We start from the raw sequence: 12,209 nt of genomic DNA on the forward strand, positions 1-12,209 counted from the left end.
GAAGGGGCCTTCTGTTACTCTCACATACTTCTGCATGCTCAATTGTCCATTGGCTCCTGCTGCTGTTATTTCTGCCTTGTAAACAACTGTTTCCATATTGCAGTGGCCATTTAGTGGACAAGATGTGTTACCCTGCATGAGCATCTTGCCTCTGCCTCGGGTCAGGGTCTACCTACTAAAATCTATTTTACACTAGGTGCACAGCTAAAGGATAATCTCAGAGTATGTCTATTAAATATTTTGTTGAATATTTTGTTCAGGGGAAGTGTCTATTAACTAACCTCAGGAAGATATTACCTACTCTGGTCTTTATGCTTAAAGAGAATGGTAGTGTGAACCACAATACCTTCTGATAGTGCTTGCTCTTGGGGGCTAGACTAATATCCATGTAACCACTGGTAGTCAGAGCTTGGCTGTAGTATGGGGTGGCACCATCAAAGATCTTTTTGCTTGAAGACAAGCTGGAGATTGATAGGCACTACTCCCAAACCAATAGATTCAACAAAATATTTAATAGACATACCCTGAGATTATCCTTTAGCTGTGCACCTAGTGTAAAAAAGATTTTCGTAGGCAGACCCAAACCCAAGGCCGAGGTAGGATGCTCATGCAATATGGAAACAGTTGTTTATAAGCAGAAGTAATCAAGAGGAGTCAATGGACAACCAAGCATGGGGAAATATGTAGGAAGGCCCCCTTCAGAACCTGCTTTAATAACAACAAGTCCTCATTCAACATCCCCAAGAAACATAACACCACAACCCTAGCCAAACATTCTGGATTCTGAAAGAAAGTGCCATGGAGTACAGTTTAAAATAGAAGATCTTAGAAAGATGCAAACCATGTTTCAATAGCAGCAGAAAGTGCAGATTATGCCTGGCTGAGAGAGAAATGTACTCAATGCCCGGATGTTTACCTGAATAGCAGGAGTGCAGTGTTTAATTCTTGCCTGCATGAAAGGAAGTACATTCTCCTCACCACTATCCACACCGCCCTTGCCAGAGCACAGTCCATGGACTGTGCATCTGCTCTCTCACCCCCGAACCCGCCCTGCAGTCTCCCGCCTCCCTTTTCCTCTCACCTACCTCTCCAATGCACTATTCTCCAAGCTTTCCAGCATCTCCAGTCTGACCTGTCCACTTCACACATCTTCCCTAACTGACCCCTCCCCTCCTTCAAATGAGCCCACAACCTACGAGACCTCTTGGTTCACAGCTTCTTCCCCAACCCTACCTCCCAACCTGGCTCGTTCCCCTGCTCCCGCCCACACTGCCGCACTTGCCCATACCTCTCCAACACCACCCTGCTCACTGGCACCTATCATCAACCTTATCGCATCACCAACTCCTTCATCTGCACCTCCACCAATATCATCTATTGCATCTCCTGCTCTCTCTGCCATTCTCTGTACATCGGACAAACAGGACGCCGCTTGGCTCACCAGTTTGCAGAACACCTCTGAGACATCTGCCTTGGCAATGACACCCCGGTCTCACACCATTTCCGCTCTACCGGTCACTCTTTGCAACACCTGTCCGTGTTCGGATTGTCCTTGCACAGAGGCCATCCTGACTCCCGTTTGTGCTGTGAACAGGGATTAATCTTCCCTCTTCGCTCCTTTACACCATTTGGGTTGAACTCTCCTCCCCTCTTGATCTAACCTCCCCCCCTTGCCTCTCTTCCCCTCACTCTCCTCTCTTGTCCCAACTCCTACTTCTCTTCACCCCTAATCTCTTTCCCTCTTCTCTCTTACTCTTTCACCCTCTCTTTCTCTCTCTCCTCACATACCCACCTTCCCCCTTCATTGTCAACCCTCCCCCATAAGCCCACCCCACCCCTACACATTCCTACTCCACCTTCCCTAGCCTTCACATCCTATCCCCTACACCCTCTCCTACATACCCCACCTCTACCTCCACCCTCTGCCTACCCATATACCCCATCTCTACCCCAACCCTCAGCCGAACCCACACACCGCCCGTGCTTTCTCCACTTTCACCTCCCCCACCTCCCAACAACATCATACCACACCACACAACATTACACATCACATCACAACACACCACCCACACACCAGCACTGACCAATTCCCATCCCCACATTTTCACACCTACACATACATACACGCACACGTCCAAACCACCAGCCTTCTTTCACATGCACATACATACTCTCTTATACACACACGCACCTTCCTGTTGGGGGTTCATCTTTACTTTGTTATCTCCCCTACTTCTTTGCTCTCTTGTGTGACCCTTCTGTCTGGCAGTCAGTCGCCATAATAAATCATTAGCCACTACACACATTTTTTTCTCTCCTTGTTTTATTCTGTGTCCCTTTCTGTAGAGGAGCGTAGGCTTGAAACGTAAAAGACTTTTTTCTATTCCTGAGCGTTATACTAATACATCTGTTTGTTTTGTACACCACCTGTCTTTGTCTTTTGTTTTTTTCGTAAATACTCCCTACATTCTATTGTACCTGCACGCCCCACCCTGACTGCAACCACAAGTCTCCTGCCGCGACCTTCTGCAAGTGACCTTCCACCAAGGCACCCATGCAGACTCAGCTATAAAGCGGACATGCACACACCCCTATAAGTCAGACACCTCACATAATAAACTGTCTTCCCCACCCCAACACATACCCCCTTCACATGATTTGGACTACCATATACATGGACCCTCACACACATATTACACACTGCACCCTAACATAACCCCCCCACCCCACCACAAAAAAAACATACACAGAGGCACAACTTTATCCATTACAGGAAAAAACAGACCAACACACACAGCTATACACTTTTGCCCCGGTATTCACGGGGTTTATGTTCCTAGACCACCTGCGAATATTGGATGTGGTCCATATAAATGCCTATAAATGTCAAATATGATGTAATATATATATATATATATATATATATATATATATATATATACATATACATATATATAAATCAGAAATGGAAAAACAAAATAAATTGAACAATTATAAATTCAAATCCATTTAAATATTTTATACAAACGACATATCTCATAAATTACAGCTGTTTCCACTTCCGTAATAAAACAAAGTTTTTCAAGAATAATCAAATCTGTTTAAATATGTAATGATGCTTCATTGGATTGACATATCTTCTTAAATATTTGATGAAAAATATCAAATGAAAATATTTATAATTTCTGAATCTTTACGAAGACGCTGTATAAGAGTGAGCTTAATCATCAATAAATAATCTAACTGAAATTTTGTAAATTCATAATTTTAAATCTATAACTATTCCATTCAATAACCAACTTGTTTCCACAATACAGACATTTATATATACACATATTTATATATACTTATATATACATGTATACACCTATCATTTATGTATGCATATATACACACACACATACGTATACACAGATGCATATACACATACATTCATCTATATATATATATACACACACACACACATATATATATATATATATATATATGTGTATATATATATATATATATATATATATATATATATATCATTATTATCATCGTTTAACGTCTGCTTTCCATGCTGGCATGGGCTGGGCGGTTTGACTGGGGTCTGGGAAGTCAAGAGGCTGCACCAGGCTCCAGTCTGATCTGACAGTGTTTCTACAGCTGGATACCCTTCCTAATGCTAACCACTCCGAGAATGTAGTGGGTGCTTTTTACATGCCACCAGTACAGAGATCACAATTACAACTTCCATTTTATTTTGATTTTGATGTACTTGACTCAATAGGTCTCCTCATGCACAGCATGTTGCCCTACTATCCAAGGTATATATATAGAATGAATGTTTTTATATATAATGAACGTGAAATACAGGAAGGGACGAACACGGAACACAGACAAATCATTCGAAGCCTTCAATCTTCAGTCAGACACCGAATCATCATAGCAAATTTCGGCTGTTCAATTCTGATATTTGCTCCAACTCGGCCAGCCCCAAGAAAAAAAAACTAAGCTGTAAGCATTAGATTTCTTGGTAGAAGACAGGAATGTGAACGCACAAGACGGATGTGAATACAAGAGACGAAAACGAAATTGAAAACAGTAATGAATAAACAAAATATATATAACGGTGGTTGTCATACGACTTTAGACCAAATGAGACAAAAACAACAACAACAACATAGCTGGCGTAGAAATAATTACCGTTTCGGTAGCGGGGACACATGTTGGTCGAGATACGAAGGCCAACAGAATGGTTTAAGAAGCAGCAGGTCGCAGGAGAGAGAGAAAGAGAGACAGAGAGAGAGGGAATCAAAGAGGGTGGAAGGCAGGGGACAGAATCAGTGACCAAGAGAAAAGGAGAAAGAAGGGATTAAGGAGGAATATATATATATATATATATACCAGAGTAAACACATAAATGTGAAACAAGGTGGAAAAAAGAGGTAGAGTAATATGCTTTATTTAAAAGCAGCAGAAATTTAACAAAAGCTGTTACTCAGAGTTTCATGTTCCCGTTCGTCGGATAGTTTTGTTAAAATAGGAATGAGATGACAATTCTATCAAGACTAGTATAAATGTTACACCTTTAAAAATGGATTTATTTGATTGGACCTTTCAAATAACGGTCATATGCGAGCAATAAACAAAAATAAACAAAACAAATAAATGAGTTCAATATAAAATTATAAAAATCGAGGATAAACCTTAAATCGAAGATTTGATTCAAATACATATTGTCATTAATTATGTAGAAAATATAATTCGATTAATACAATTAATACATAAAAATTGAAATTAAAATATATTAAAATATTTCACAACAGTACGTACTCATACTAAACCATCAATATAAATGTATACATCAAAATACACAGATAGATGTGCGCAGACCACATACATATACAGACATATAAATGCAAAACGAAAATATACACACAAATACATGTACACATATGCATACGCAATCTTGTTCGCATGCAAAAATCACTTGGTGTATACATAGTGTTATGGAGGCAAGAAAAAGGTAAATAAACAGAAAAACATCGTGCCCCTTGTTCCGTTGGTTGGAATTGAACCGGCACTCCAGCTATTCAGGACGATGGAATCTCCTTTGTCCTTTCACTGTCACAGTAATTAATGATCTTAGGTAACGATTCTTGATCCCAACACGGTCAGGGAAAGTTTAAGAAAAAAATTAAAATGCTACCCTCGGTTAATATCTAGATCCGCACCCGGTGGAAAAAATGGAAACGCAAATGTGTAACAGTTGTAAGGCATCGTATATTGACGTAATAAGACGGAAAAAAGGGCGCTGACGAACGGGGGTGGGGGAGGGGGGGCGGAAGGGAGGGGGTCGGAAAATTCCCAGGATCAACCTGGAATCTAAAATGTGTAACAGTTGTAAGGCATCGTATATTGACGTAATAAGACGGAAAAAAAGGGCGCTGACGAACGGGGGTGGGGGAGGGGGGGCGGAAGGGGGGGGGGCGGAAAATTCCCAGGATCAACCTGGAATCTAAAATGTGTAACAGTTGTAAGGCATCGTATATTGACGGAATAAGACGTAAAAAAAGGGCGCTGACGAACGGGGGTGGGGTGGGGGGTCGGAAAATTCCCAGGATCAACCGTAGAGGATCCACGCCCAGGTGGCAAAAATGGAAAAAAATATGTGTAAGAGGTGTAAGGCATCGTATATTGAAGGAATATGACGAAAAAAAAGCGCGCTGACAAACGGGGGGGGGGGGGCGCTCGGAAAATTCCCAGGATCAACCGTAGAGGATCCACGCCCAGGTGGCAAAAATGGAAAAAAGTATGTGTAAGAGGTGTAAGGCATCGTATATTGAAGGAATATGACGAAAAAAAAGCGCGCTGACAAACGGGGGGGGGGGGGCTCGGGGGCTCGGAAAATTGCCTACGATTTAAAGAAAAATTTACCATCAATTTTCACCATTTAAACGCATTGTTGGCATAAATCTACCACGCATGTGGTAAGTACAGATTATATTTTCCCAATATTATTGATTGTCACAGAATAATTATCAATCGCAACTTCAAAAATTCAAATTCCATTACTTCAGTTTTCACTTTTTGTTTGTAAAATAAAAAAAAAATATATATAGACTAGCAGTATCGCCCGGCGTTGCTCGGGTTTGTAAGGGAAATAACTATAAAGCATTTTTAGCAAAAATATTGAAAAATATTGAAAATAGCAAAAAAATTGAAATTCTCGACCCCATGTCGAATTTATCGATCTTTTTCAGAACTGGGGGAACTTTTCAAAATTTTCGCTGCGTTAGTTTTGAATTATGACATTGGGCTATGTGTGTGTCAAGTTTCATCAGAATCGGTTGAAAGCCGTGGTCAGGGTGAGGGTACAACCTGACAGACACACAGAAAAACTGCCGTTTATATAGAGATTTTTAGAGAGTTACTTCCCTTATGCCAACAATGCGTTTAAATGGTGAAAATTGATGGTAAATTTTTCTTTAAATCGTAGGCAATTTTCCGAGCCCCCTCCCCCCCCCCCGTTTGTCAGCGCGCTTTTTTTTCGTCATATTCCTTCAATATACGATGCCTTACACCTCTTACACATACTTTTTTCCATTTTTGCCACCTGGGCGTGGATCCTCTACGGTTGATCCTGGGAATTTTCCGACCCCCCCCACCCCACCCCCGTTCGTCAGCGCCCTTTTTTTACGTCTTATTCCGTCAATATACGATGCCTTACAACTGTTACACATTTTAGATTCCAGGTTGATCCTGGGAATTTTCCGATCCCCCTCCCCCACCCCCGTTCGTCAGCGCCCTTTTTTTACGTCTTATTCCGTCAATATACGATGCCTTACAACTGTTACACATTTTAGATTCCAGGTTGATCCTGGGAATTTTCCGACCCCTTCCGAACCCCCTCCCTCACCCCCGTTCGTCAGCGCCCTTTTTTTCCGTCTTATTACGTCAATATACGATGCCTTACAACTGTTACACATTTGCGTTTCCATTTTTTCCACCGGGTGCGGATCTAGATATTAACCCTACCCTTTATATATGCGGCTGGCATTGGGATTAGTGGTCAGTTGGCGAGAGGTGGTCAGTCGATGCGGGACAGCCAGCCAGAAGTGTGAGCGGAGCGGATAAGGGAGTGAGTTGAAGGAGATGGTGGAGATGGCGAGAAAGACAGACAATGAATGTGAGAAATGACAAGCGAGAGGAAGTAAGGAAGATGACAGTGAAGGGGGCAGATAGAAGCCGAACTGATATAATAGGAGTTGCGAGTTAAGAGGACGTTGCTGACGTGAAATTAAGGGAAAAAAATGTTCTGGTAAATGTTGTTTTTCTGTATGTTTTGAAAGAAGGGGAAACTTTGCTGTGTTAAATCTTTCAAGAAAGAAAGGAAAGACTCTGTGACGTAAACTGTACAAAAGAAAGAAGAGACTGTTTTTAAAAGAAAAGAAAGAGACTGTTAATTGATTTGTTTTGAAGGATCGAACTCTGTATTGTTTTCGGATGTTGTACTATGTTTAAATGTATTTGATTTGGTTATTCGAATTGTGTTATGTTTAAATGCATTGATTGCTTTTTCGAACTCTGTCAAATGTTTGTTAACCTTTGTTGTTAAATGCTTTTGTGAAAAAAAATTGTTAAATTACGCAACTTCCGCTGTGTCTCTCTCTTTCTTTGTTGTTGTTGTGTTGGCTTCTGGTTGCGTTCGCTTTTTTCTCCCGTTTCTGTGGTGGACTTCCGGTGTTACTGAGCGCTGAGCATCGTCGCGGCCTAGGGTCCTTGGGCCCTGAGCGCACGGCGTAACAACATAGACTATAAGCAAAATCCGGGGGGGGGGACGATCTTGTAAGCAACAAAAAGCTAAATATGTGAGTAAGGGAGGGGGAGGGGCGTAAAGTTACAGGGCTCTATACAAGTAACGAATAGGGGCAGAAAAAATAATGAAAGAAAGGAAGAAAGAAAAAAAGGAAAAAGTCTGACTATACGTAACGAATGTTCATAAGATAAAATTACGTATACATGTATATATAAAGTATGTAAGCAGTAAATACACATATAAATATATAGAGACAAGTATGCAAACACACAAGTCCAAGTGAACACATGCATACACATACATTCATGTATGTATGTGCATAAATACAAACATACATGCTCACTTACACATATACATAGACGCATGGTTACACATACATATGCATGCCAATACAAATATTCACATAAAAATGTCTAGGATCTGACAACATTATTTTTTTCAAAATTGCTGAGTGCATAATAATAAAAATTTTAGATAAAAGACCTGCAAAATATAACACCCTATATTGGATTATCTATAAATTAAATTACCAAAGTGAGTTTATACAATATAATAAAATGAAATAAACTAAGTCGAAGGTTTTTTCTTATATATCGAAATATAAACAAAATATATACAAAACTTTGCGATGCGGAATAAAACCTGCATAATCCGAAACAAATCCAACAGTGGGATCTTTTCCTTTTGATGGACGGAATATTCTACTTAACTAAATAATTTGAAACTTCGTATACTGGTAGAATGTGTCAAAAGAAAACATTAATTTCAATTAGTTTTTTTTGAGAAAATTGTATTTTGTAAGTTTTACGTAGTTTAATTCTTTGAATTTTAACCAATCGTATTCTCTGTTTCTGCGTCTAAACATACTGTTACTGTGACGTAGACAGCTATTTTGTGACGTAGTTAACGTAAACATCTAAATTCGTTTTAAAAGCTTGACATCCTAAACAGCTAAATTCTTTTTGAAAGTCTGAGTATATATAAAATTAGTGTTTAAATTATTTTCCATTGTTTGCATTGCTTTATGGAATTTGAAACTTATTCGTTTTGTATAAAATTATTATTCGTACACTAGATAAGGAGTGGGTCAATATAGTTGACATTATTTCCTCCTATAAAATTTTTGGCTATGTACCTTTGTTAGAATTTCTTATTTGTATTAATATAAAGTGCGAGCAAGAGAACATCTGCAGGCTTTCCTAAACTGTTAATGCGAATGTAGATGATGTCTTTTTCCAACTTGTGTAAATTAATGTCTGATGAGAATGTGATTCCATGTAGAAGCTGCCATTCTGGAGATAAATGATTGGATAAAATATTTAGTAAAAGGTTCTAGCTGTGAGACATGTTAAAGATGATGATGTGGGCTCAGTTTGATATAGTATACAGCTTACTAATTCACAGGAATAGTAGTGGATGTATGGGTTTTTTTCTTCCCATGTTTTATTTGAACAATTTGGCTGGATAAAGGGGGCTGTATCCTTGCCTTTTGCATTCCTTCTGAGACAAAAGGCAAGAGCTGTGCCTTAAAAACTGGTAAGATTGACATAGTTGATCTTGAATAAAATGTGTGGATGGCTGCAGAGGAAATAACATGGACAAGAGAATTTCAGAAGGCTGACAATCTGGTAAGAAAGAATTTAATGCTTAGTTTGCTGGTGAATTACATACATACATGCATAAATATGTATCACCGCACATGCGCTCTCACACTCGTGAAGAAGTCAGTCGAGCGATGCCACCTGAGTAGCTGTCAAAGAACACATCTACAACAAGCATGTCATCGTCACGGCAACAGTCGCATCACCATCATCACCACCACCATCACCGTAATCATGGTCATCACCACAACCAACACCACCACCATCACCAACAGCATCAACAACAGCAGCAGCACCATTCATCTTCTGCTAGGGAAAACCCGAATTCAAACAACTCTCATAATTCTAATTCGTCAACAAGTGTAAGTACAACATTGTCAACTGCAGCTAATGTAGTGTCCAGTTCTACTTCTGTTGCCACTGCTGCTACAGTAACTGTACCAGTTTACTCATCAAGCATGTCCTCCACACCAACTATGAATGCATCATTAACTTCACTCAACTCTATGTCATCTGTTCCAGCCACACCGCCACCAACACCAAGCCCATCATCTCATGCTCACTCCCATTCAACTTCACTTCGTTTGCAGCCCCTTGCATTGTCTTCGTCCTGGATGTCTTCGACCTGGGAATCGTGGGAATCCAATTATGGTTGGTCTCGCGGCTTCCATGTCCCGCCAAGGTGGAGCTCGAGCTGGGCAAACTCCTCATCAAATCTATCATGTGGGGTGAGGCAGAGCAAACAGCAAAACAATCGGTTACAAAACAGCCAGCAGGTTGGTGTCATCTAAATTAATTCAGGAATTTAATGGTGAGTTTGAAATGATTAATTACACAGAGTGACGCTATTTAAAATGTTCATTTAAAAAAAAAATAATAGATGATCAAATCAGGTCATTTTGACTTTAACAACAAGGGAAACTCTCAACCATCTACAACCTGTGCAAAAATTTGACTATATATATATTAAAATATGTAACTTGGGAGTGAGATGTAATCTCTCAACTCATCTACGAAAGCAGCAACAGCCTATTTGGCCCAAACCAGTCTGGAAAGCATATATAAAATGATGATAGTGTAAATGTTTCTACAACAAAAAAAAATGAATATGAGCACTCAATACATTGTGTATTGTCATTCTCATGGCAACAATCTCATCATCATCATCACCATAATCTTGCTCATCACCACAACTAACACCACCACCAACAGCAGCAACAACATCACCAGCAGCAATAACAACAGCAGCAGCAGCACCATTCATCTTTTGCAAGGGAAAGCCCAAATTCAAACACTTCTCAATAATTCTAATTTATTTATAATGTAGTAGATACATCATAACACTACTTTTACTTGACTCTAAGTTTCATGATTGTAGAGCATTCTCCGCATGGTCAGGGCTGGAGAGAGAAACTTTCACTTCTATCATATCTGTTTTAAGAATGATCAACTCAGCACAAATGTCAAAGTCATGATAGTCTTACTTACCTATTTACACATACACACAAACACATATATTGACATATGCATATATTTATTTTTACACACACATGTATACAAACATATGCATATATATATATATATATATATATATATATATATATATTAAGATATGTAGGAAAATACAAACAGGGACAAGAACGCATAACTCTTAGAAGACGATACAATAAACACAGACAGGACATTCGAAGCCCTCAGTCTTCAGTCAAGAACCGGATCATCGTAGTAATTTCGGCTGATTAATCTTGAGATTACTAGATCCGGCCAGCCCTCCAAGAAAAACTAAGCAACGAGCATTAGAAAAACTAAGCTGGGAGCGTAGATTTCCTGGAAGAAGGATCGAATGCATACGAACACCGGGACAGCAAAAAGGACGAATATAAAAAGCAAAAAACAATAATGGAATACAAAAACATGAAATACAAAAGCAATAACGGTGAAAACAACAAGTGTCTTACGACTAATAACAGTGCAAACAAATTTGGCTGGCGTATTTTGGAAAAAAGCCTTAACGGCGGACAAAAGACAACGATGTTGTCACGTCGCTGGTCGGAAGCTGAGAGACAGATTTCGGCCAGCGGTCACGTGACGGAGAAGAGAGGAAAGAAAAGAAAGAGAGGCAAAGGAAGGAAGAGAGAGAGAGAAGAGGGACGAAAAGTTAATCCAAACAAGAAAACAAAAAGACAACAACGCAAGGATGTGGAACAAATAAAGTATTATTGGACGCTCAGGGAAGAAGGAGGGTTTGACGTTTCGAGCGGAGCTCTTCGTCGGAAACATGGGAGAATGAAAGATCCCGAGACGGGAGGACAGAGGAAAAAAAAATCGCCGGTGGTATTCACGAGTTCACATACTAAAAAGACGGAAGTGGTAAAAATGGAGGAAAATGTTTTTAAAAACAAGAGAGTTAATCAAAGAAGGAATGGTAAAAAAGGTGTGCGAGATGACAAGTGTGAGTGTGTATGGTGGACAATGGCTAGTAGCAGGCAGTAGTAGAATTAAGGGGTGGTGTGGGGGTACCCTATCAAGTCAGAAAGGCAGGTCAGAAACAGGGAGGTATGTGTGTGTGTGTGTATATGTATCGTGTGTGTGTTTTGTTGTAGTATGTGTGTGTGTACGTATGCTTTTTTTTGTGTGTATGGTGAGTAACTGTGCTTAACTTAGTGTAGGTGTGCGTGTGTGTGTATATATACGTATGTATAATTGTGTGCGTGTATGTATGGTTGTGTGTCGCATGGGATGTATGTGTGGGTTCATGTGTGTGTGTGTATGTATGTGCATGTAGTTGTGTGTGCATGTATGTG

At 39.8% G+C, this 12,209-nt stretch overlaps 1 long non-coding RNA gene across 1 annotated transcript in view; it reads left to right on the forward strand.

Annotated features, from left to right (window-relative positions):
- The window catches only part of LOC118763014, a 17,376-nt gene extending 6,878 nt beyond the window's left edge, over positions 1-10,498 (forward strand). The window contains exons 2-3 of the long non-coding RNA XR_004998767.1: positions 9,793-9,797; positions 10,100-10,498. This is a non-coding gene — a long non-coding RNA (uncharacterized LOC118763014). The remainder of the gene's footprint in view (positions 1-9,792; positions 9,798-10,099) is intronic.
- Positions 10,499-12,209: the final 1,711 nt, after the last annotated feature.

Source organism: Octopus sinensis, linkage group LG4, assembly GCF_006345805.1.
Source record: "Octopus sinensis linkage group LG4, ASM634580v1, whole genome shotgun sequence".
Classification (NCBI taxonomy): domain Eukaryota; kingdom Metazoa; phylum Mollusca; class Cephalopoda; order Octopoda; family Octopodidae; genus Octopus; species Octopus sinensis.